At 44.9% G+C, this 27,500-nt stretch overlaps 1 pseudogene across 1 annotated transcript in view; it reads left to right on the top strand.

Annotated features, from left to right (window-relative positions):
- The window catches only part of LOC311057060 (stAR-related lipid transfer protein 13-like), a 132,259-nt pseudogene that overhangs the window by 80,497 nt on the left and 24,262 nt on the right, over positions 1-27,500 (top strand). Inside the window, exon 7 of the transcript XR_014602909.1 lies at positions 21,870-21,941. The product of XR_014602909.1 is annotated as an stAR-related lipid transfer protein 13-like (transcript). The remainder of the gene's footprint in view (positions 1-21,869; positions 21,942-27,500) is intronic.

Raw genomic sequence — 27,500 nt, 5'->3', positions numbered from 1 at the left:
TGGCTCGTTTGTAATTGTGAGGGTGTACACATGTAACCACATGGACCCGTAAGGGTCCATGTGGTTACATGTGTACACCCTCACAGTTGCAAAAACACTGTGTATTGTTTTACATATTGTAAATGTTTATATATACTATTTTATTGATATTTTTATTGGATAGTACAGTTGAGAATGACAGGAAACAGGGAAAGAGAGACGGGGAGTGAAACGCAGCAAAGGCCGTAGCATAGGGCTTCGGAATCAAACCCACGGCTCGCTGTCAGGCTACATTAGAGCCTATATGAGCCATGATATGCAGCTTAACCACTAGGCCACCCAAGCACCCCAAAATGTTTATATTTTGAAGCATTGTGTAATAGCTTTATTATTGTGTACACTCTGCACACGTGCTGCTATGCTACGTACAGTACGTTCCAATACCACTGTGTGGCTGTGTGTGTCGCTAACAAAAGAAGCCCTGCATCTCCTCCATACATTCCAACGTGCACGCTCACGCTCACACGCCCACATGGCTTCTATTGTTCTGCAGCCTTTCCCCACTCTCTCCACACGCCGTCTGTCTGTCCGTGGGCTGCTTTTTCCACAAGCATCTGATCGCGTCTCCCATCGTCCCACACCTAACGACGCACGCTAAACGTACGCTACAACCAGTGGTGGGAAGTAACTAAATAGATTTACTTAAAGTACTGTGCTTAGGTACAATTTTGAGGTATTTGTACTTTAGTGTTTCCAATTTCCAATACTTTTACTTCTACTCCGCTACATCTCAGAGGCAAATATTGTACTTTTACTCCACTACAATTATTTGAAATCTAGATTTTGATTATTATCACAAAACATACATTAACCACTTCAGCCCTATATACATTTTGGCCATTTGAAAATAGCAGATCTACAAGCTCACAATGCGTCGCGATGCGACGCATTGTGAGCTTGTAGATCTGCTATTTTCAAAATATTTGTATACGTTTAACTTGAAATGGGACATTCTGCATAATAATGAGTACTTTTACTTTTGGTTCTTTAAGTGCATTGGGATACCAATACTTTTGTACTTTTACTCAAGCAAAATTTTTATTCCGGACTTTTACTTGAAACAGAGTATTTCCATATTGCAGCATTGACACTTTTACTTACTGTAAAAAAAATTGAGTACTTTTCCCACCACTGCGTACAACACACAAACACATACACAGATTAGTCTGTGTGTTGTATGATTTGTGCACGTGGGATGGGTACAATCAAATACACACGGTCATGTCACATGAGTGTCTCTGCCCACCTATGAACACATACATGCATAATCACACACAAGCACACACGCACACACACACACGCACGCACGCACGCATGCGCGCACACACACACACACACACACACACACACACACACACACACACACACACACACACACACACACACACACACACACACACACACACACACACATACACACGCACAAGCATGCCTTAGGCTTGCTGTAGTAATAATAAGTGACCCTTGTGGAAGTTCAAGCACCCCCCCCCCCCCCCAGGCCAATGTTCCCACCGATATCTTGCCTGATTGGCCGGCCTGTGAGGTCATGTGACCAAAGGAAACAGTGGCGTGGTGGTGGAAGCCAACGTTTGTGATTCTCAGATAAAAGAGTGCATGTTTATGTGTGTGTGTGTGATTGGGGCATGTGGAATGACGTCACTTAAGTGAGTGTCAGGTACTGTGGTGTGTGTGTGTGTGTGTGTGTGTGTGTGTGTGTGTGTGTGTGTGTGTGTGTGTGTGTGTGTGTGTGTGTGTGTGTGTGTGTGTGTGTGTGTGTGTGTGTGTGTGTGTGTGTGTGTGTGTGTGTGTGTGTGTGTTGTGTTGTGTCAGCCCAGAGAGCGCACGTTTTGACTCCGGCGCAACAGAGGAGAGGGAGTAGGAGAGGAAGAGCTGAGGGTGGAGAGAGAGAGAGAGAGACTATTTTGGCTTCCAGTGAGGGCATGTTGTGTCGAGAGAGCAGGAATGCTGAGGGAGGGCGAGCGAGCTCCACAACTCATAAGAGGCTGTGAGGAAAGAGAGAGTATAGAGAGAGCAGCCAGAAGCAGCAGCAGCAGCGTGGTGGAGAGTCAGTCGCACAAAACCAAGCAGCAACACAGACCGAGAGACAGAAACAGATCAAAAAGAGACATTAATGGAGGCGGTGGACACTAGCGCCCGGGAGGTTGACCCTACAGGAAGTGGAGACATTATGGGTCCGCTGTCATTAGGCGTCGGCGCCGGGAGCGTAAACACAGCCGCGGGGGGCGAGGAAGAGCCATCGGAAACAGCAGCAGCGCCGGTGGCCAGCGGTGGTCCGGACAATGCCGGCGCTGCTGCTGAGAGCGGCAAGGAGGGGGGCGTGAGGGAGAGGACGGCGCCGGACCGCGGCGGGAGGGGGGGCACCGGCCTCGCGGTGACCGACAGGGCGAACGGTGGCGAGGGTGCCGAGACCACAGGCGGAGCCGGCGGCGGCACGAGCGGTGGCACGACGAGCGACGACTCGGAGGGCGACGGCGGCGGCGGCGGCACGAGCGAGGAGGGCGCATGTCTGGAGGTCATGACCCCCGACGGACAGGACCACTACCTGAGGCTGGGCGACACGCCGCGGAGGCGCTCGGCCCTGCGGCTGTCGCGCATCATCGGCCGACAGGTGCTGCTCAACAAGCGGGAGAAAGGTTGGGTTTATTGTTCTTTCTCCATTATGAGAGCAGTTTAGTTCTCTGAGTGGAAGCTGTCATCTGGGAGAGGGGAGGGGAGGGGCTGTGGGAGGGGGATCAGATGAGGACGCTTGCCCAGTGGTGTAAAGTAACTAAGTACATTTACTCAAGTACTGTACAATGTTGAGGTATTTTTTACTTTGCTGGAGTATTTCTAATTTTCAGTACTTTTACTTCTACTCCACTACATCTTTGAGGCAAATATTGTACTTTCACTCCACTACAATTATTTGAAGATTTTGATTATTATTGCAAAACATGCATTAACCACTTCAGCCCTACATACTTTTGGACCATTTGAAAATAGCAGATCTACAAGATCTACATTGTGAGCTTGTAGATCTGCTATTTTCAAAATATTTTTATACATTTTATAAAATTGAAAACTTGTGAAATGGGAGATTCTGCATAATGAATAATTTCTACTTTCGTACATTTCAAGTACATTTCAAGTACATTTTGATACCAATACTTATGAACTTTTACTCAAGTTACTCAAGTACATTGCAGTATTGATACTTTTACCAAAAAAAATGTGAGTGCTTTTTTCCACCACTGCGCTTGCCTCATTTGGTCTCATCTTGATGGGACACGTGGCTGCTGTGCTGGGGGGGGGGGGGGGGGTCTAACCTGTTAATATTGATTATTGGATTATTGGATCTGTAAGAGAGGATATAGTTACTGTTCTTGTATGCGTTGTGTCTCGTTTAGTTTGGAGTCAATAACAAACAGTGTAGAAAGTATTTATTATTAAAGCGGCACTATGTAACTTTTTTTAATGAATAAAACGTACTTGTGTCCAATCCGTATGGTAGAGTATGTTAATACAATATAACTTATACAGTTGGCGAGGTTGTATTTTGTCTCCCTGCTCTTCTATTGAGACATTTAGATCGTGCCAAAGGTCATGTCTCACCTAGACACAGGATCTGACACGAACCTGAAGGTCAAGATTCAATTTATCACCTGAGCAAGCAGGTGATAAATACCATCCATTAGCGCAATGGTAAAAATGTCAGCGCTTGTGGAGGGAACCGGGGTCAAATCCAGGGTAGAAGAGGAAAGTTACATAGTGCAGCTTTAGCCGCAATTATCTTATTTTTTTCCTCCGACTTACAAAATAAACAAAGATACAAAACGCAGAGCAGAATGATAAACTGTATCCAAGGGCTTGAGAGCAGCATTCCCATACATGACATCTCCATAGTCCAACACAGAAAGAAAGACTGCTTCAATAACCCTTTTCTTACAGCAGGGGTCTTCAACAGGGGGTCCGGGACCCCTAGGGGGTCCTCAGAGTTACTACAGGGGGTCCGCCAAATCTTTGTACAGTATGATATGATTTTTCTTTTACCTTAACCACTTGAACCTTAGCATCCCTTTTCTGAGGAGAACTTTTGCCAAAAATAGCAGATCTACAAGCTCACAACGCCTTGCAGCGCGAGGCGTTGTGAGCTTGTAGATCGGCTATTTTTGTCCCCTGGTCCTCAAAAATTGCATGAATTTAGTTTTGCCTTCATTAAGTACAAGCTTCAGCTCTCTATTGTCAGTGCCACTACTATTATAACCTAGTAGTGCCTACTGGCTCACCTGCTCCCCCCCACCACTGACAAGCTTATTAGTCTCCAGAAATGGATATAAAGTGTAAATATAGATCCTCTAACTCAGAGAAATGGAATGAAAATGAATGGAATTTTGTAGATCCATTAATTATTTCTGCAGTGTTTGCACATCAGTCACATTGTGTGATGATGAGAGGAGGGCTGCGTTCGTTGGCTTAGTGTTTGCACGGGGCAAACGCTCAAGATAAATAGCTTTTCGGACCTCAGAGTCAGTACTTCATGTGGGAGAGAGACGAGGGGAAGACATCTCCCCTCCATCCTTCAGCCTTCGTGCTCTTTAGCAATATCGTTGTTGTCGGGCAGAAAGCTCTTATCTCCATATTTTAACTTTTTGTGTTATTTTCGTAAATTAAAGGGATAATTCACCACAAAATGACTTTTTTCCATCGACTAGTCACCCCATGGAGTATTTTTTTGTGTTTTTCACATTCCTGAGCAAATCATTTGATGACCAGCGGACCGGTAGAGACACAAAGGAGACTCTTTGTGTCTCCTACCGGAACCGCTGCCGGTCATCAAATTATGGGCTTAGGAATGTGTCAAAAGCAAAAAGATGTCCATGAATGTCCATGATAGTCTTAATTTTGGTGTGAACTATCCCTTTAACATCCTACTTGATCATACTAAAGCGTCACACAAAAGTAGCAGATCTACAAGCTCGAAACGCGGCATGAAGCGATGCATGTTGAGCTTGTAGATCTGCTGCTTTTGCTATGTTTGAATTTGAATCCTGAAAAGTAACAGTTTTTTGGACATATGAGGTTTTCACCCAACAGAGACGCTATGTTGGTTTGGTGTTCTTGGCTAGAAGAGAGGGACAACCTGTCCTGCTTCTCCTCAACTGAACTATGAGTTGACGTTTGAGAGGAGAGCCCGGGTGATATATCGGTCAGAGCAATATATTGGTCCATTATTCGACTCGGAAATTATGCAGCTCGATTATTTATATATATTTTTTTGCACTTTCAACCTGGTGTCCCTATTTGGGCATGTCGTCATAGGCGGACATTTCTAAAGCAGAAATCAAAAATGTTTAGATTGACTTTTTTTCTTTTTAAATACAAAATATCAGTCAAAACATTGGTGGTGGTTAATATGCAATAACAATCATTTTAAACACTTTAAAACCATGTATACGTTCATGGCTATTAAAAAATAGCAGATGTATATCTTCTATTTTTTGAAAAACATCGAAAATGTTTGGAAAATTCAAAAAAATCTAAAAAGGTAGATTTCTTTTTACGTAACTTCTCTCTTCTGAGGGTCCCTGGCACAAAGCCTTTTCAGATGGGGGGTCTGTGGCCAAATACATATCAATGAGGGGGTCCTTGACAGGTGTGAGAACCGCTGGTCTAGGAAAATTCCAGATTGGCATCAGACCCCCAGATCTAACCTTGGTCGTTTGAGTTTCTCTTTCTGTTCCTGTCACAATGCTGAAGAAAAAGCACTTTGAGTGTGTGTGTGTGTGTGTGTGTGTGTGTGTGTGTGTGTGTGTGTGTGTGTGTGTGTGTGTGTGTGTGTGTGTGTGTGTGTGTGTGTGTGTGTGTGTGTGTGTGTGTGTGTGTGTGTGTGTGTGTGTGTGTGTGCGTGCGTGTGTGCGCGTGCATGTGTGTCCACTCCTCAGCTATGTATTCCATCATGGTAACTTCCTCTACTTCCTGTCACATGACCCGTGTTTACAGTGGGGAGTGGACAGTGGAACTTCCTGGTTGTCATGGAAACATCACATCACGGCCCACAGGCACTGCTGGACTGTGTGTGTGTGTGTGTGTGTGTGTGTGTGTGTGTGCGTGTGCGTGTGCGTGCGTGTGTGTGAAAAAAATGACAGGTTTTACCTTGATTGATTGATTGAATACTTTATAAACATTTCCTGTGTATTCATTGACTGCCAGAGTTAAAACATCGTCTATAGCTGCCCTTGACAGCGATTTCGAGCGTTTTTACTAACCTTTGAAAAATCATAGAATATTAAACTTCACAAAATTAAAGCCGGCGATCGCCTCAAAAGACGTAGGGGGGTCTCAGAGAATCGGGGGAAAAAATGCGTGCCGTCGGGATAATCCAATCCATAATTATGGCCGGTTGGATGTGGCTTGTTTTCGCCTAAAAGCAACAGAAAGTGGAGAGCCTATGACACGCTGAGCAGTTTTCATATCGTTACATCCCTAGTTGGTATATAGACTGCATTGATGGTAGTGAAGAGCCTATGACACGCTGAGCAGTTTTCACCGCCCTGCCAAAACGTGTGGCAGAAGCCCCAAATGCCTCGCCCATCACATTTCGGCCCATGCGCTGCGTGAGCAACTCAATGCAAGTGGATGGGAGGGGATATCCGGTGCCCTCTCTATTATTTTTAACTCTATGCCCATGGGTCACTGGAAACTTGTGGATAGTATATGTATATGAGCTGTTTGAACTGGTAAGATATGTGTCATTGATTGAACAGTGTGTCCCTTATCCTGTTGTGATGTAATGGTGTGTGGTATTGTGTGTAGTCGTGTCGGTGTTATGTTGAGATGTGTGCTGATGGACATGCAGAGGGATGTCACAACTTGCTGCTTCTAGAAACACTACTGACATACCTCACATCATCTGACACACTGGAGAAAGAGAGAGAGTGGGGGGGGGGGTGGAGGGAGACGGGGAGAGATGGAGAGAGATGGAGTGAGAGGTAGAGGGAGAGGCGGAGAGAGAGAAAGAGAGAGAGAGAGGGGAGGAGAAAGGGAGAGCAGTAGAGGAGGAATGTAGATGTAGAAGCATGTTCTTACCTGTGTGATTTCTGTGTTTATGATTCACATAAACGTCACTGACACACGCGCACACGCACGCACACACACACACACGCACGCACGCACGCACACACACACACACACACACACACACACACACACACACGCACACACGCACACGCACACGCACACGCACACGCACACGCACACACACACACACACACACACACACACATTCCACCACCTACACACTCCAATTGATATTCCAGCTGATAGAACTCAGTGACCCAACCCTAGACTTCATTGACCGGAGTCCCTCAGGGCGTTGTACTCTGTCAGCTGGCATTTCCCTCTTCGAGCTCAATGCGATGCTTGGGATGGGAGCTTGTAGATCTACAAGCTCAATGCGATGCTTGGGATGGGAGCTTGTAGATCGGTTATTCTCGTGGAGTGTTCACTACAGAATAGGAAGAGTAGGTAGGCCTGTCAAAATTATTACATCATTGTGTGATGTTCATATATTTTCAAACATTTTTCCCAAAATAGCAAATAACAGATCTACAAGCTTACAACACATCCATTTGTAACCCTTACTTAAAGTTTGTAATGGTGGCAGCCCTGAGCTTTAGGGTTCATGTGGTTAACTCACTGTCCTCATCATCGTCCTCATCAGCCAGACTCCATGTGAGGCTGAGGACAGCTGTGGAATGCCAATGTGATCCGCTGTACATAAACTGATTATCATGTTGTCACGGACAGATCTCCACCCCCCCCCCCCCTCACTGAGTTGATGCTTTTTAACTTTAAGAAAAAGGAAAAATGACTGCAGTGAATGTGAATGACATTCCTATCCAGTACATTTACCGGTTGTCTCCTTGTGGTCTCCTGATAGATGTCTTTTCAGGCCAATTTTGATAGAGACCAGTGATACACATCCTTTAATGCCATCTGTCTCTCCTATCTCTCTCTCTGTCTCCTGTCCAAATGAAGCAGAGATGAACCTGACAAAAACCCTGCATGCACAGTGAAGTGGAATGGTTCCAGAATTCATCACACATAAAGTAAAACACAGTGCTCTCTCCTTAGAGCAGAGATAACTTCATTCCTTCACTGGTTTAGGCAGAACTCTGGCTCTTCAGTACCCTCTGCTGGGGAAGCAGTGTATCTTTCGACCAAATTTAACTGCTCTTGAATCTGCTTGGCATTCTGAATCTTTCTAAATTCAGTTTCTGGACCATTATTCTTATTCTCTTAATAAATAAATAAATGCCATCTACAAGCTGACGACACACTGCACCGCAACAAGTTTGCAGATCTGCTATTATGGCATTTTATTGCACACTCCAGGTTGAAAGTAATTAAACTCAACAGCGTCTCAATCAAATCTGTCATGGAATCTTTTCACCCCAAATCCAAAGTCTGCTCCAGTCTCCATATGGTCTCTGTCAGGTGGAAACCTCATATGTCTAAAACTGCTTGTGGGTCGGCTACTTTTGATGCTTTTGTGTGACACTGTAGTATGATCAAGTTGGCCATTAATTTACGAAAAAACACAAAAATATGGAGATATGAGGTGTCTGCCCCGACAGTGACAATATGTTCATTTCTGATGTTGTTGTTGAAAGGCTGAAAATGTATTAAATTTGAAAATGGTGCATTTATATAGCGAAAGCGCTTTACATAGATTGTGCATTACATTCACACACCGATGGTGGAGGAAACCATGCAAGGTCAACGGGAGCAATTAGGGGTTCAGTGTCGAGTTAGTGTCGAAGCTCAAGGACACTTCGACACTAACTCTTGGGAGCCCGGGATCGAACTGGAAACCTCGAAGTTGCCCCTCTACCCCTGAGCCACTGCCGCCCATTAGTCACAAAGTAGGATCTAAAAAGCTCTTAACAGATCTTCTCACAGAGCCACAGTTGTCCCTCACTGTGTCCACTAACTATTTACCCCAAAAAAGATTCGATCAAGGGATTCCTAAAAAGGAATTCGGCATCTGATAAGCTGATTGTCCGATTAGCTTCAGATGCAACCCCTGTGACCCTTAATGTCCAATAAAAGGCCAGATGTCGCGCGGGGCAAACAAGCGATCTACAAGCTCACGCCGCGTAGCGTCCGCCGTGCATGGTGAGCTTGTATGTTGGCTGTTTGCGCCGCACGACAGACAGCGGTATAAATTGGCCGTATTAACCCGCGCAGACAGGCTCTCTGCTTGAACTCGAGCTGACTCATACCAGCGCTGATTGGGTTTTACAGTGCATTCCCCCAGAGGCACTTACATCATCCTCCACAGACACACTTAGTACATTTTACTCAAGTACTGTACTTATAAGTACAATTTTGAGGTATTGTTTTACTTAAATTGGAGTATCTTCAATTGTCTATCTATACTTTTACTTCTACTCCACTACATCTCAGAGGCAAATGTTGTACTTTTTACTCCACTACAATTATTTGAAAACTTACTAGTTACTTTGCGGACATAAATTATTACATTGCAAAACATACATTGACCACTTTAGCTCTATTTTATACGTTGGTTATTTGAAAATGGCAGATCTACAATCTCACAACGTGTCTTGTAAGCTTGTATATCTGCAATTTTCAAACATGTTAGTAATTTTACTTTTGGTACTTTAAGTATATTTTGATGCCAATACTTTTGTACTTTTGCTCAAGTAACATTTTGAACTCATGCAGGCCTTTTACTTGTTAACAGAGTATTTTTATATACTGTAAGTACAACATTAAGAGTACTTTTTCCACCACACTGCCACAGACATACATACCAGCCTCTCCTAGACCTCATGTTCTGAAGATAAACTATACTCCTCTTCATACACACACCCTCCCTCCCCAACTCCCCATCTCTCCTTCGCTGACATTTTACCTACTTTTCTCTCTCTCTCTCTCTCTCTCTCTCTCTCTCTCTCTCTCTCTCTCTCTCTCTCTCTCTCTCTCTCTCTCTCTCTCTCTCTCTCTCTCTCTCTCTCTCTCTCTCTCTCTCTCTCTCTCTCTCTCTCTCTCTCTCTCCAGATGCATGATGTGGGACTAAGTGCTTTAGCGTGTGTGGGAATATGGCCACGGTCCAGACTTTGTGTGCTGTGTGTGTGTGTGTGTGTGTGTGTGTGTGTGTGTGTGTGTGTGTGTGTGTGTGTGTGTGTGTGTGTGTGTGTGTGTGCGTGCGTGCGTGCGTGCGTGCGTGCGTGCGTGCGTGCGTGCGTGCGAGCGTGCGTGCGCGCGAGAGAGAGAGAGAGAGAGAGAGAGAGAGAGAGAGAGAGATAGTCTCTATGGTATGTTTGCAGAAGGGTACAGACTGTGTGTGTGTGTGTGTGTGTGTGTGTGTGTGTGTGTGTGTGTGTGTGTGTGTGTGTGTGTGTGTGTGTGTGTGTGTGTGTGTGTGTGTGTGTGTGTGTGTGTGTGTGTTTGTGTGTGTGTGTAAATATGTATGTTTTTTCTGTATACATGTTGTATGTGTGTAGTTAGTTTGTGAGTGCGCCCTTTCATTAACCTTCGGTATAAATCCACTTCACGTCATACATTGAATAGCTAAAATAGCCGATCGAAAATAGCTCACGACGGTGAGCTATTTCGGTATTTGTTTTTATGTTGTAAGGCTTTTTTTTTTTACATTTTTGACATTTCTAGAACACTTGAGTCATTGCTGAAATGTTTTTGAACTTTTTTTTTGCCTATAATGACACGTCCAGAATATGGATGCCAGGCTCAGTGTGGTTAACCCCCATTCAATCCAGGAAAGCATCTGTGTCATTTTTAGATTTGAGCTTAAAAAAAGCAAAAAAAAACATTATTTTACCCTTTGGCTATTCAAAAATAGCAGCTATACAAGCACCGAGTGCCGCACTACGAGCTTGTAGATCTGATATTTTTGAAAAATTGTGAAAATGTGTGCAAATCTGTGAATATATATTCTTTAAGGCGAACATTTTTAATTCAAATCTTTGCTTCTGGGGGTCCCTGGAACAACATATCTTGAGTCTGCGGCCAAATACATATTATGTTTTGGGGTTCTTGATGTGAAAATGTTTGAGCACCACTGATATTATAGCATCATACGTTTTTCAGAAAACTGTTAGGATTTAGAAGACATTTCTTAGAATCGGCCTCAGGTCTTATACTGTAAACTTCAGAGGAGCAAAATGCCCCGTCGTGGCTCAGACCGAAACCTCTGAGGTTAAGAACATGTTGGTGGTCCCCACACTACAGACTGTAACAATAACAGGATAGGAGGGGGGGGGGGATTCAGACCCTGAAAATATGACGCATTATAGCACAACTAATAACAGCCCAACACAGGCCAGGAAATGACCTGATGCCTCCCTGTCTATACCTGCTGGCATCATCCATTTAATAACCATGATAACCATAAATAAAATAAATCTCAAAGCCTCTCACACCTTCTCTTGTTTTAACCACAGGTCAGTCAGGGAAACTCACAAGTTGTATTAAAACATTAAGTTAATGAGAAATAGATGTATTTGATTTAGTGTAGAATGGATCTGCTTTTAGATACCACTCTGATGGAGCACGCTGCATCTTGACGGCCAAATAGGAGGCATTCCATGTCAACCCATAGTCAAACAAAAGCAGACCCAGAACAACAGGTGGTCTGTGGGGTGGTGGAGGGTGAGCAGCAATTCCTAGAAGGCCAGCAGCAGCAGCAGCAGCAGCACCATGAGATATAGTAACGCATAGACAGAGGTATCAGAGATTTCTTACTAGTATACCAATACTGTAAATACTCTATATTCAATGTAAAGGCTTGAACTGGGTGGAATATTCAGAGAAACACAGCAAGCAAGTGAGCAATGCAAACGTCCCTATTGGGACGTTCTGTTAGTGAAGTGTGTTTGCGATTGGTTGAGAATGGACGCAATGGAGGTGAGGCCAACCAATCGTGGACGGATTATGGACAATGGAGCCCGGTGCCCAGGAGGCCCTTGACTGTACCAGGGGCCCTTGGAGGCCATGAGGCCCTTCAACAATTCACTTTAAAGTATACGATGAGATGTGAGCCAACTCAGCACTCCTGAAAGGCTTCCCTCCACTCCCTCCTGTCTATAGCATAACGTGCTAAAGCTAATACAGTCAGTGGAACTATAGCCACAGCAATTGTTTAAAGAGGTGGTGCCATGGTTTTGCACTTTTTCTGTTTTTCATGTGTCTATGAGGTTGATAGAACTTCATTAAGCCCCCTGGTGGTGTTTTTATGGTGTTTTATGTCTTCTCTGACTACTTTGAATTTCTTCCTGGAGGCTGAAACCTTGAGGGTCAAAAGTGCCAATAGAAAAACAGTGCTTTAGTGACATAGTAAAAATATACCCTCCCCCTCATTATCATAACACAACAGGTGTGGGCATGAGGAGGAGGAGGGACTAGGACAGGTGGGTGGTGCTAAGGTGGTGGAGGAGGTGCTAAGGTGAGAACCAGCCAGGTATACTTAATGAACTGGAGGCGTGTCCACATAAAAACATAATTTTAACACTTTCTGTACACTTTTTTGAGAAAAATCTTCCTACTAGTATAACCATAATACCTGATGATTATGTTTTAGGGGGGGGGACACTGAAAATCACGGCACCCCGTCTTTAATTTATATACTCTATATAGTTTGGCTATTTTTTGAGCCCCAAAGTGCGCAGAGCGACACCATAATGACAGGAGTTTAAATAAATCTCAGCTCTTCTCTACAGTCGACTCTCATTATTTGCCACGTCAATAAAGAACAGGAAATGTTCCTTTCCTGTTTCCCTTAGTTCCTGCATCTCCAAAACGCCTGGGAAACCCTGCGGGGCCAGGACAGGAAATGATGTGACAGGACAGGAAATGATGTGATGCCAGAGCCGAGGCCGTCGTTTTTTAATGTCGCCTTGAGGCGCGATGTGTGACAGAGAGAGAGAGAGACAGACACAACAGCAGAGCAGGGCGAGAGAGCCTGGCACAGAGAGAGAGAGAGAGAGAGAGAGAGAGAGAGAGAGAGAGAGAGAGAGAGAGAGAGAGAGAGTCAAGGTTTATTGCTCTCCTCCTGGCCTCAGATAAAAGCGGAGGAAATGAAAGATGGAGGGAGAAGAAGAAGAAGGCGAGACGTCGGGGGCATTATACCTTTTCATGGACCGACTTCTAAGGAAGTCTTTTTGAGAGAGAGCAACCATTGTTATGTAATCTGGCACCCGCATTATGTAATGGATTACTTTATTATTACCACCTTCCCCTCCCCTCCTTGCTCACTCCACCGGCTTCCCATGCGCCGGCCGCCACATGGCGTGGCACCAAACACACACACACACACACACACACACACACACACACACACACACACACACACACACACACACACACACACACACACGCACACACACACGGATGTACTCACGCGCACACATCCCGTGCATGTACATGCATCCTCGTTCACTCCCAACATACTGGACATGGACATACAAGCATTCATGCTGAAACACGCCTCGTGTTCACACACACACTATACTTGTGAGGACATTAACATTTTAGGATGGCCTTTTTAAAAAAAAATTTTTTTTAACTTTTTTTCTTTTTTACTCTTAAAGCCTAAAGCCTGGGTTAAATTGCCTGCCGGTGTCGAGCACCCCAAAAAAATTGCCGATCTACAAGTAGACCGGCTATTTTTGGTACGTGACAGGCTGACAGCAGTGCACAACTAAGCATAAATCAAGCCTAAATCCAACATTTTGTTTTACCATAATACCATTTCCCCCCTTGTGAGGACCATGAATGTTGTCCTCGCAATATTGTCTGTCTCAGAATGTATAGATATAAACAAAGTATATAAATATACTAATACAAGTACACACAAACACACACACACACGCACACGCGCACGCGCACGCACGTGCGCGCGCACACACACACACACACACACACACACACACACACACACACACACACACACACACACTTCTGTTGTGTGTGTGATGGCCTGCTGGCTGCTGTCATACACACTGCTCTGCAGGAATGCCCTGGCAGCATAGAAAGTCATAGCAGCTGGGAGTCTGACTGACTGGGTGGATTAGCGCCCCCTGCCTATGTGGTTGTGCGCTGCGAGGTGAGGCGAGCTTAATGCCGTGTTTGTGTACCAATTAATCTCTTGATTAAATTCACCTCAGATGAATGGAGGCTTTGTGTTGCTCTGGAGGCGGGAGAGCGGACACACACACACACACACACACACACACACACACACACACACACACACACACACACACACACACACACACACACACACACAGACACGTGTTCGCATACACACACACACATGCACACAGACACACATACACACCGTGCCTCCTAAGTCGGTAGTTATAAAACTATTTGGTGTCAAGGACCCCCAAATGTATATGTATTTTGGCCACGGACCCCCATCTGAAAATATGTTGTGCCAGGGACCCAGAAGAGAATATTTGTGTAATTTATTTTTCTTTTTAAATAGCAGATGTACAAGCTCACAGCGCAGCACGAAGTGAAGCGCTGCAAGCTTGTAGATCTGCTATTTTTCGATGGCAAACATATAAATGATTGTGATGCCATATTAACTACTTTTGCCGTGGGAACCCCCTGGATCCTCCCCAAGGACCCCTGGGGGATACCCGGACCCCACTTTGAGAACCACTGTATTATGTATGTATGTCTATTGAAGCCGGAGGTCTCGCCACAGTTAGAATTAACACAGTTAAAATTCTCAACCCATTTACAGCAGTTTGGTTTCCATGTAGTTATGTAATGACACAGGATACTGTGTCAAATTAAACATATGGGTTTCAATACCAAAACACCTTATCTCACTTAGATAATAATAATGATTATGAGTCACTCTGAGGTGTGATGTACAGTACGATCCACTGGAAAATATGCAGCGTCTGCCAGACTGCCACATATGTTATCAACCAAAATCAACCAATTGTTCACAATCTTCAGTGGAAGTGATGAGACAGCCAGGAAGAAATGTGATGATGAGACACAGTGACATGAGAGACACCGAGGAAGAGGAGGAGGACTTTATTCTATTTATATATACTGAGTAATAACCTGCTCCCCTCCAAGTGTTGTCTGTCTGTCTGTCTGTCTGTCTGTCTGTTGCAACCTTTTGCATTCTCTATTCTCACTCGGGCAACATCTGGACAGTGCTGCTGAGTGTGTGTGTGTGTGTGTGTGTGTGTGTGTGTGTGTGTGTGTGTGTGTGTGTGTGTGTGTGTGTGTGTGTGTGTGTGTGTGTGTGTGTGTGTGTGTGTGTGTGTGTGTGTGTGTGTGTGCACACTCATGCATACACACACACTGTAGCCTATACTGTCTGTAGAGTCAGCCAATTGTGAGAAGCCTTTAAAAGTCAGAGTCTCCTTGACTATTAGCCTAGCCTATAGCAGACCTGGGATCAGTTGACATGTAGAGTTCTCTACATGGCTCATCCTGTGGCGCCCCCCAGAGGGCTGGGCATATCACTGCATGCTGACGCTTGCAGTGGGAGTGTCTGTGGTCACAGCAGCTGAAAACAGCTGAAAGCAAGCAGCTCTAGTTCAGAGGAAGAGATGACACGACCAGGGACACATGATGGTGTGAGGATGGACAGACACTCACTGATATCTGGATAACACACACACACACACACACACACACACACACACACACACACACACACACACACACACACACACACACACACACACACACACGCACAGGATGCAGAGCCACAGAGGAAGAGGAGGAAGACGAGGAGGATGGGCAGGGAGGGATGACTTTATATACTTTGAATTCTAGAGAAAAAGAGAGGGGGAGACAGGCAGACAGACAGACAGACAGACAGACAGACAGACAGACAGACAGAGAGAGGGAGAGAGTAGGTGTGAGAGAGAGAGAGGAAGGACATGGACCAGATTGATTTGAGGACGTTAACAGAACAAAGGTAAGAGAGAGAGAGGTACAGACTGACAGATTATTATTATTGTTGTTTTTATTATCTTAATGTGTTTTTTTTAAGTATAAACATTGATTAGCACAATGAATTAAATGTGAAGAAATTAGTAAATAAAGCGTTTTAACTGAAACAGGAGATAGAAAAGGCAGGACCTCTTAAGAGATTAAGAGAACAAAAACTACCAATAAGTATAAACATACGTGGAGGAGTTAGAGAGAGAGAGAGAGAGAGAGAGAGAGAGAGAGAGAGAGAGAGAGAGAGAGAGAGAGAGAGAGAGAGAGAGAGACAGCACAAGTGAATTGTAAAGCAGCAGAAAGTGAGAAGAAGAAGAAGAAGGGAGTGTGAGAGAAAATTAGAGGGCAAGAGAAAAACCTGTTGCAGGCCAGGAAAGAGAGAGAGAGAGAGAGAGAGAGAGAGAGAGAGAGAGAGAGAGAGAGAGGAGTGTAAACACAGAGAGCTGGAGTCAGAGAAGAGGAGAGAAAGAGAGAGAGAAAGGAGCGTGGATTGACGGGACGTGGGATGTACTATACCGTAGTATACTGTACTATTCTATACTCTACCGTACCGCACTGTACCGTACCGAACCTTGAAGTGATGGAGAGTGATCTTCAGCCCGAGCAGAGAGACCGCTCCGCTGTGTATTGCATTGCATCATGAGGACTTTAAGTGAGTTCAATTCTCTTTTGTTCCATAACTTTCTCTTCTTAATAACTGTCGCAGCAGACAAGACTATAGGGCTAGATTCTCATCGCTATAGGCTAGCATTCCTCTCTCCACTAAACTCAAAGCCTTCTATTTCCAGAGCCGCCTTTTAATGTTCTTCTTTGACGACATGTCATTTCGGAGAGAGAGAGAGAGAGAGAGAGAGAGAGAGAGAGACAGAGAGTTATGCTGAGAATGTTATGAAAGGGACATAATTGTCGGGGACTGTGGTGAGAAAGTCATTTCCTCTGGAGCGATGAGAGTCTCGGATGGCTCTCTCTCTCGGACAGGGAGAGTGTCGAGACTGTGTGTGTCGTTTGTTGTTTGGCTCTGTGCGTGTGTGTGTGTGTGTGTGTGTGTGTGTGTGTGTGTGTGTGTGTGTGTGTGTGTGTGTGTGTGTGTGCGTGTGCGTGTGCGTGTGTGTGTGAGAGAAGTGTCTCTCCCACGCACGTTCGGGCTCCCAGGAACTGGGTGAATGAAAGAGACGAGAGGGAGTGTGTGTGAATGAATGAGGTGTTTATTTGAGGCATGAGATAAGGGAAGAGCCTGCAGAGTGGTGCGTGTGTGCGTGTGTGCGTGTGTGCGTGTGTGCGTGTGTGTGTGTGTGTGTGTGTGTGTGTGTGTGTGTGTGTGTGTGTGTGTGTGTGTGTGGGTGGGTGGGTGGGTGGGTGGGTGGGTGGGTGTGTGTGTGTGTGTGTTTGTGTGCGTGTGCGCACGCTTGCATACATATCAGAAACCTCCTATCTCCATACTTTAACTTTTTGTGTTTAAATGCCCTACTTGATCATACTACAGTGTCACACAAAAGCATGATATTTTTGACACGCGCGTGTTTGTGTGTGGGTGTGCGTGCGCGTGTGGGTGTGCGTGTGTGTGTGTGTGTGCGTGCGTGTGTGTGTAGGTGTCTGTACGTGTACATGTGTGTGGAGATGTGTTGATATGATCCAGAGCAGCATTAATTGTATCAGTGTGTTGTAACAGTTTATGATCGGCCGGTTTCAAAGATGGAACTATTGTTGATTGTCGTTTTTTTCCAGCTCGTTTCAGGTTGGATATCGTTAAATAAAAAGCTTCTATAAGCTGCCTGCCTGCAGGGACCTCTGGCACCAACCTAATGAACATCTCATTGTCAGCACAAAAACTCCACAGAATGTTTCAATCAGCCTCTTCTGCTCATAAAGAAAATATGCACACGCACGCACACGCACACGCACACGCACACACACACACACACACACACACACACACACACACACACACACACACACACACACACACACACACACACACACACACACACACACGGGCACGCAGGAGACTGCCAGTTTAGCTGTGTGGGCAGCACGCGTTGCCAGCGGAAAAATCAGTAAAATAAATGAGAGTTAAAACATGTAGAGTTGCTGGCTGCTGATCGGCTCCTGGCGGGCTGGCTGGCTGGCTGGCTGGGTGTGGTGAAGTGTGGCTGTGTTGTGAAGCCTGTGAAGTTTACACATCAACAGCTTCCAGCAGCAGCAGCAGTGATGTGCAAATCTCACAGTTCAGTGTTAGTGTGGAAATGAGATGTTTAACCAGTACTGTGGGAGGAAGAGGAGGACGACAGGTCTTTTGTCTTCTAGAGCCCGATTTTTGGGTCTGATCACGATTTTGGAGAGTCCTATAGACAACCGATTATTACCGATGTTTTGAAATGTTGTCAAATTTCAATACATCTGAAAAACTTCTATATATTTTAGCACATTTGACTTATAATCAAACAAATAAAAATGAACACAAAGAAAATGTTGATACGTAAATTAGCAGAAAACGGATTGGAATATTTTAGGCTAGAATGACCTGAAGCAGTGGTCTTCAACGTTGTCAGGCCAAGGACCCCCTAGCTGAGAGAGAGATGAAGCAGGGACCCCCCTCTATATTGTATAAAATAGTGTTGCAGATTAAACAAATTATTTTTTAACTTGGTCTGCTCTTTTTTTCCCTCTGCACCTATACCTCTTTGCCAAAAAACTAGCCGATCTACAAGCTCACAACGCCTCGCAGTGCGAGGCGTTGTGAGCTTGTAGATCTGACATTTTTTGGCTAAAGTTCTCCTCAGAGAAGGGATGCTAGTGGTTAATGTAGAAAAAATATCATATCACACAACGGCCCCCCTGTAGTAACTCTGAGGACCCCCTAGGTTTCCCGGACCCCCTGTTGAAGACCCTTGACCGACCTAAAGTATAGGGACACCAGGTCGATCGAAAGTGGTTAAAAATGGGGACACATTGTTGCAGATACCAATATCGTCTTTAAAAAAAAGTCAAATGATGGCCGATAGATACATGGGTTGTGTCTTCCAGTGAAGCCAGAAAGCTGTGTCCAGTCCAGTCCATCTCTCTGGTTCCAGCTGTAGCATCATTCCAGTGGAATCCTCCCGAGGAGAACTCAGTTCTGACAGGAATGTTTCTGTCCATCTGCTGAACAGAGGAAGAATGCCACAGGATGGGTTGGTCGGCTCATCCCACACAGTGGATCCTTTCAGGATTTTAACCATTCCGGTTCCTTAACAATTCCCTTTAACCATTCCTACATTTAGGAAACGGTTCCATTAATGTGATGATCCACCATTGGTTCCTCAATGTTGGATCCGGTTCCTCCGGTTCGGGGTTTCCAACCCTATGTGTTCTACACCATTGGTTCTTAAAAAGGGGTCCGGGGACCCCCAGGGGTCCGGGGACGGGTCGGGACCCCCAGGGGTCCTTGAGGGAGTTCCAGGGGGTCCCCAGCTAAATGATGGATAGTAAGGAACCAAATGGACATTTATGGGTCTGAAACTCTGAGAGTGTACAAATGCAACCAAATGGACCCGTCAGGTCCATTATCATTGATTTTAGGATATAAATTGGGGTCCCAGAGATAGAAATGTCATTAAATCGGGGTCCGTAGCCCTAATGCATGTCAAAATGGGGGTCCTTGAAATTAAAATGGTTGAGAATCACTGCTAGAGACGTAAAAATATTCTCTTATGGGGGTCCCTGAGGCGTTTCTTTTCAAATGGGGGTCCGCGGGCTAATAAGTGTCAATTTGGCGGTCCTTAACATGAAAAAGTTTGAGAACCACTGTTCTACACTCCTGTGTTGCACTCTTGCATCGTGGTTCTGACTTATTGTTTCTTTTTCTCTGCTGATATTTGATTTGGGGACGACATAGTCAATCAATGAAACTGCCAAACATGGGACACAATGTGGCAAAGCGTAAAACAAGAGATTTAGAACTGATTCGTGTGAGTGATGGAATGGAAATGGAAATCTGCAAATGATGTCTAAAATACCGTACAGTATGTCACCACAGTATATGCACACAGAAAAATAATGGTTCTTAAATGGTTCTTTAAAAGGCTATATGGTTCCACAAAGAACCATCAACTACTAAAGAACCATTTGATCTAGTGACTGGTTCTTCATGTTCCTCATCTAGTTCTCTAGAGGACCTTTTTTTGTCAAAGTTCTTTGAGGAACCTTTGTACTCTTAAACCATGTCTTAATAGGCAGACAGTCATCGAAAATAGCAGATCTACAAGCTCACAACGCGTCGCGGTGCGACGCGTTGTGAGCTTGTAGATCGGCTATTTTCGATAAACACATTTCAGCCGATTGATGAAGTTTATACGGTTTAAGGGGGTTGTGTTCTTTATAGAACCATTCAAATAAATGATCTGAAAGGTTCTTTCTGGAACCACAAATGTTTTTTTCCACTATGGCATCACTCTGAAGAACCAGTTTTGGTTCCAGTTGGCACCTTTATTTTTCTGTGAGTAGATGACAATTTAGATGAGCTACTGTATGCTATTATATCTAGTCTGTGGTTGGTTTCAGGAGGTCCGTTGGTTGGTCATTTTGTGTGTCTGCCATTATTTTGGACTTGCTAGTAACTCTGTAGCCTCAGGTGGTCAGAAGAACCGCCGTCTTACGTCACCAATTCCAGGACGACGGGAGGAGGAGGAGGAGGGTGTGAATCACGAGTTAGCATGTCAGGGTTTTCGCCGGAAAATAATTCAGTAAACCATCTGGTTGATTGGCCGGGCTGTGATGGAAGTCTGTGGTCGCTCTAAGGAGCTCTGTGGTTAGGTCAATTATTATGTCACACATTTTATTCCTTTTCGTCTTAAAGAGAGGTAATTAAACAGTGTTAAGCAGTTGTGCCCCAGATGTTGGATATCAATTTAACTCATTAACTGCCAGAAAAAAACTTGCTGCCCGTGTGAGCAATTTCTGAGTGTTTTCACTAACCTTCACTAAGATCATAGAATATTATTCTTCACAACGATCCACCCACTTTAAAAGACGTAGACAAGTCTCGTAGAAACGGAGAAAAAAATGTGTGCCGCCACGATAGTCCATTCCATAGTTGTGGGCAGTTGAAAGCAGAGAAAAATGCACTTTTATAAATCCTTTGATATTAGATCGGAAGGGGCTGGGTCTGTTGTGATGACATTATTTCCGGGTCTACTGTTCTCCATAAGTCATAGGAGCACTCGTAGGTTGGTGAACAGCGCCCTCAATTGACGAGTGCACTCGTCAATTGAGGTCTGCAGCCAAATATATATCATTTTGGGGGTCCTTGACGTGAAAAAGTTTGGTCTATAGATTGATATGGGTTCCTGCAGCATCATAGACAGACGCACAGGTGGCATCATGGGCAACAACTGTTATGATGACGTTTTGCTCTGCAGCTGTGGTGGAGGAGGAGGTGGGGTGGGGTCTTAAATACCAGATATACAACATCCTATCATAAATCTTAGGGTTGTCCGATATTGGCTTTTTTACCGATAACCGATATACCGATATTGTCCAACTCTTAATTACCGATACCGATATCAACCGATACCGATATATGCGGGGATTATTGTGATTAGGGTAAGCTCAAATTTCATATCACACACACCATATACAGTAAGAACTCCTGTAACTTATTTATAAAGCAAAAAAAAAAAAAAAAAAAAAAGATTTTTTTTTTTTTTCAAAAACCGATACCGATATTTTCCCGATATCAATTTTTATGCTAATATCGGCCGATAATATCGGGAGGCCGATAATATCGGACATCCCTAATAAATCTCTCTTTTTCTTTGTTTTCCCAGAGATCGAAGCTAAGGAGGCCTGTGATTGGCTCCGCGCTGCTGGCTTCCCCCAGTATGCACAGCTATACGAAGGTGAGAGATAACGCACGCACACGCACGCGCACACACACACACACACACACACACACACACACACACACACACACACACACACACACACACACACACACACACACACACACACACACACACAGAGAGCGTACAGTAGGTACAGTCTAAAGTCCAGCATTTACACAGCTGTTATGTTTTACCAGAGAAAAGCCCATTCAAACCCCCTCTCTGTATCTCTATAGCCCCCACCCCCCCTCTCTGTATCTCTATCCCCCCTCTCCCTACCATCCCCGCCTTCTGGGTGACTATGGTTTATTTCCTGTCCAAAGGAGGGGGTCATGGGAAAGGCCTTGTTATCATCACTACTGGGACTCTCCTCTCCTCTCCTCTCCTCTCCTCTCTGGAGTCAGTCATTCATTCATGTGATGATCATCTGCTCTCATGCAGCATGAGGCACAAACAGGAAGCAGCCCCCAGTAATGTAAGATGTAGCCCACTGCACTGGTCCCTGTTTAACTGCCTGGGGCAACACACACTGGAATGCACTCATGTATGCTGTACAGCATTGGTTCTCAAAGTGGGGTAACCCTGTCTCCTAGGCTAGGCTAGCAAAATGTGTGGAAAAAATGTGGGTCATGGGCCCCAGGCCGAGAAATAGTCAAATCAGTTTGCTTTGGGAGGTTTTAAGCCTATAGTCTTTAGTGACATTGAGATGTTGGAGTACCAGGAGGTGCAAGCATAGTCAAAGAGGGGCTGAATGAGGGCTCCGGAAAGAGTCCTGAGAGCCTTAATCTCGAAAACGTCACAGCAAACGTCACAGCAAATAAAATGTGTTTTTCTTACAGGAGCCCTAGCGTTTATTTTCTTTCATCTAACTCAGACAGTTTGCTTATTGATACACTATAGCGGCTCGGTCAGGCACGCCTCACAAGCCTCGAGCCTTTTTCTTATCTTGAATCTCAAGTGATTTAAAAAAATCACACCCAGTGTGAAGTGGGCGGTGTGTGGTCATCACAACATGACTCACTTTAAAAAAAAGGATAAATGACTTTTTTAAAAGTCCATACTGCTATTCATAGGGCTGCACATGTGTCATGTGTTTCGCTAGCCAATCACAGTCCTGAATTTGCAAAGTCAGCTAATCACATTACAGTTAGTGGTGATGACACTAGCTGTAATGTGATTGGCTGACTTTGCAAATTCAGGACTGTGATTGGCTAACGGGTCCATTTGGTTCCATTTGTACACTCAGAGTTAAATTAACATTGATTTTACAATATGAATTGGGGTCCCAGAGGTATAAATGCCATTAAATGGGGGTCCGTAGCCTAATACATGTCAAACTGGGGGTCCTTGAAATTAAAATGGTTGAGAATCCCTGCTAGAGAGCCATAAAAACTTCTCTTATGGGGTCCCTGGCTTATCTTTTCAAATGGGGGTCCGTGGGGTAATAAGTGTCAATTTGGGGGTCCTTGACATGAAAAAGTTAGAGAACCACTGCTCTATACTGCCTCCCCCTGGCCAGCCGGGGCGCCTGATGGAGGGGAAAGGAACTGGTTGGAATAACGTATTCCTTCCACGCGCTACGTCCAACCAGGGAAACTCCCCCCTGTCATGTGACAAGAAGGCTTGTTAGCTCCTCATGCATTGAAGGAGGCATGAGCTCGGCTCTGAGCTCTCCCTAGGTTGGCAGAGTCACAAATCTTTGTGATAGGAACGTAATTATTAAACATTGATCCCTTGCATTCCTATTCTGGGGGGAACATTCGCCGAAAAATAGAAAATCTACAACACCGAGATCATGACTGAGATCAGGCACCGCTTTTCATATAATTCCTGGAGGGAACCCCTCACCTCCCACGATGCACTTGGCCGTCCGCACACCCGCTGTGTGGTTTCCATTGGCGTGCGGTGCGGTTCCAAAACAAGGCGGTGACACAGCCTGACAGGACACTTTAACTGTAAGAGATGATAGTTTTTGAGCTTTTTGAGCGGTGCAACCGCTCCTATAAGAGGGTTTAGGACCCATCCGTGGTGAAAGTTTTTCTTTCCGTCGTGAACATTTTCGCTGACGCCATGCTGTGGAAAACATGCCCATAGGCTAAGCTTTGCAGGACGTGCTGTGATTGGCTAGCAAGACACATGATGAAATTAACTTCAAACTTCGCAGACGCGCTGTCACCGCTGTGATTGGCTAGCGAGACGCATGATGAAATTAATAATGTAAAAAATGTAAGCACCGCTCAATTTACACTATGTGTGAATTGATCCATGCCGTGACGCCACGACATGGTGTCACTTCGCAGGATGTGCTGTGATTGGCTACCGAGATGCATGATGAAATTAACTTCAAACTTCGCAGACGCGCTGTGATTGATCATAAATAGCACCGCTCACTTCACACTGGGTGTCATTTTTTTTTATTATACCACCTTGTCTCATTGGTTTATTGATTATCGAGGAATGCTGGTTGGCAGTGGCCAACGGTGGACACCCATTACCCCAATGTCCTTAGTCTGGGGAAAACGTTCACAGAAAATAGCAGATCTATAAGGTCACAACGCATCGCAACGTGATGTGTTGTGTGCTATATCGGCTATTTTCAACAAAGATATTGTTATCCTCCTATATTAATTACAATTTTGAGGTATTTTTTACTGGAGTATTTCAAATTTTCAGTACTTTTATTTCTACTCCACTACATCTAAGAGGAAAATATTGTACTGGCAGAGATGTGCGCTCCACTGAGCATGTGAACCTTTCTAGTGTTTTTTAGTCATGGCTGCCAGTTCCCACCTGATGTCGTGAGGGAGTTCTGACTGCTCCACACCGTACTGAATCACTACTAGCTTGCATAATGTCTTCAGTGTTGGACTTAAATCTAAGATGTACAGATCAGAGACTTGGTCGTTTACTTTGTCTCCAAAGAGTATGATACGATCTCCCACCATGCAACAGTAGTGCATACAATACATCTGAGAAGGGCCGTTTCCCTTGACTTCAACCTTATTCCAGGTGAAGGTCACTGGGTTGAATTTCCACACATCATTTAAGAATTTGTCGCGGTTGTTGTAGCCACCATATATGTACAGCTCTCCATTGTAGGCAAAGGCTGCATGACCACAGCGTCCTTTTGGGTGAGGCTGTGCAGGTGTGTTCAGCCAATTGTTGGTCTCTGTGTCAAATACTCTGATGTTGTAGTAGACCTCCTGGTCCCCACTGCCCCCAAATACAAACATCTTTGTCCCGATGATGGTGGCAGAGTGACAATATGAAACAGGTGGTGGAGTTCCTCTGGTGTTAATTAAAGCCCAGACCATTGTGGTGGTGTCCAACTTGTACATGTCATTAGTAGTAGTAGTAGTTCCAGTCCGCTTGACGCGTCCTCCATGGATATACATGACCTTCTCCAAGACGCAGGCTGTGTGGCAGCGCCTCGCCTCTGGAACAGTTCCAGAGATCTCTGGCTTGAACCATCTGTGGGAGTCGACATCAAATCCATAGAGCAGGTTGCGGTAAGGACACCCTCCCCAGATGTAGACGCACTCTGCTATAAGTACAGCTGTGTGGCCCACGCGTCTGGAGGGAACATCAGGGGGACCTTTTCCTCTTCCATTTGTCCATGGGGGCAACTTCCTCCAGCGCAGGGACACTGTGTTAAAGATGTTGACTTCCATCTGAACACTGTTCTTCTTAAAATAGTTTCCTTCAAATGAGTACACCTTGTGTCCGACTACCACAGCAGCTGGGGAGTCATTATCATGTCCTTTCAGATGTATCGTCCAGTGAAACATTTCACACACCAGCACCCCTGTGAATCAGTGCAAATAATTTACAGAATTGGTGTTGGAAGGCAGGGCAATTTATTCCCAGAAGTTGCTGAATGGTGTTGTGGTAGAAAATACAATAACTATTTAGATATTTAAAAGGACAATTACATCTGATGTAATCATGTTGTGATATCATTGCGTGATGACATCATTATATGGATTAGCTAATGACGTTACTCAACCTGAATGTCTATTTGAGCTAAATCTATTATCAGAATTGTGTCAGTACTATGACATTTCCATATTTGGGCATATTGTGATAAAGACGCGGATTTCCCCTTTAACCGGGCACTGCTGATTATCAAGTCTGAAGATCTGCTTTCTTTTTTTTTTCATCGTGAAAATGTGTGCAAATGTTTGCTTCTGGGGGTCCCTTTGAGAACCACTGATTATAGCAACATGAGTAAAAAATAAACTGTTAGGATTTAGAAGACATTTGTAGAATCCCCCAGAAGCAAAGATTTGAGTTAAAAATGTTCGCTTTAAAAATATATATACACATTCAAAGATTTGCACAAATTTTCAAGAGTTTTCCAAAAAAATAGCAGATCTACAAGCTCATAGCGCGGCACTCGGTGCCGTGCTATGAGCTTGTAGATCTGCTATTTTTTTGAATAGCCAAAGAAATCAAAAAATCACACCCAGTGTGAAGTGGGCGGTGTGATCATCACAGTGGTCATCACAGTGATGGAAGCTCACTTAAAAAAAAAGTTATATTTTTGAAGTGCATAATCCTATTCATAGGTTATTAATTTCATCATGTGTCTCGCTAGCCAATCACAGTGCTGAATAAAGTCAGCCAATAGAGTCAGCCAATCACAGTACAGCTAGGGGTGTACTAATGTAGAGGGGTGTGCTATTATGGGAATTTTCTTGCAGGTGCCTGGAAGGCCCACCTGTGCCATCGGATAGTTATGCCCAGGACAGAGGCCTCTTCCTGGGGTAGCGATGGGTTCAGCAAGGCCCAAAATCCTGGTTCTCAAAAAAGTTGAGATTTTTGGCCGGGGGTCCTCCAGGGGGTCCCCGGGCACTTCTGGAGCCCCTGCAGACACTTAGAAACATTTTAGATTTTTTTGGGAGAACCATGATTTTGGCCCTCGCTGAACCCATCGCTGCCCCAGGAAGAGGCCTCGTCCTGGGGTAGCGATGGTTCAGCGAGGCCCAAAATCCTGGTTCTCAAAAAAAAATCAAAACATTTTCTAAGTGTCCAGGGCCCTCGAGGAGGTGGGCGCCTGCCTCCGGGAATTTTCTTGCAGGTGCCTGGAAGGCCCACCTGTGCCATCGGATAGTTATGCCCAGGACAGAGCCCTCTTCCTGGGGTAGCGATGGGTTCAGCAAGGCCCAAAATCCTGGTTCTCAAAAAAGTTGAGATTTTTGGCCGGGGGTCCTCCAGGGGGTCCCCGGGCACTTCTGGAGCCCCTGCAGACACTTAGAAACATTTTAGATTTTTTTGGGAGAACCATGATTTTGGCCCTCGCTGAACCCATCGCTGCCCCAGGAAGAGGCCTCGTCCTGGGGTAGCGATGGTTCAGCGAGGCCCAAAATCCTGGTTCTCAAAAAAAAATCAAAACATTTTCTAAGTGTCCAGGGCCCTCGAGGAGGTGGGCGCCTGCCTCCCTGCCTCCGGGAATTTTCTTGCAGGTGCCTGGAAGGCCCACCTGTGCCATCGGATAGTTATGCCCAGGACAGAGCCCTCTTCCTGGGGTAGCGATGGGTTCAGCGAGGCCCAAAATCATGGTTCTCAAAAAAG

The sequence above is a fragment of the Gymnoscopelus microlampas genome (genome assembly GCF_963454915.1).
Source record: "Gymnoscopelus microlampas genome assembly, chromosome: 12".
In the NCBI taxonomy this organism is placed as follows: Eukaryota; Metazoa; Chordata; class Actinopteri; order Myctophiformes; family Myctophidae; genus Gymnoscopelus; species Gymnoscopelus microlampas.
Note: the sequence above shows the minus strand (reverse complement) of the source record. Positions and strands in the feature narration are given on the sequence as shown.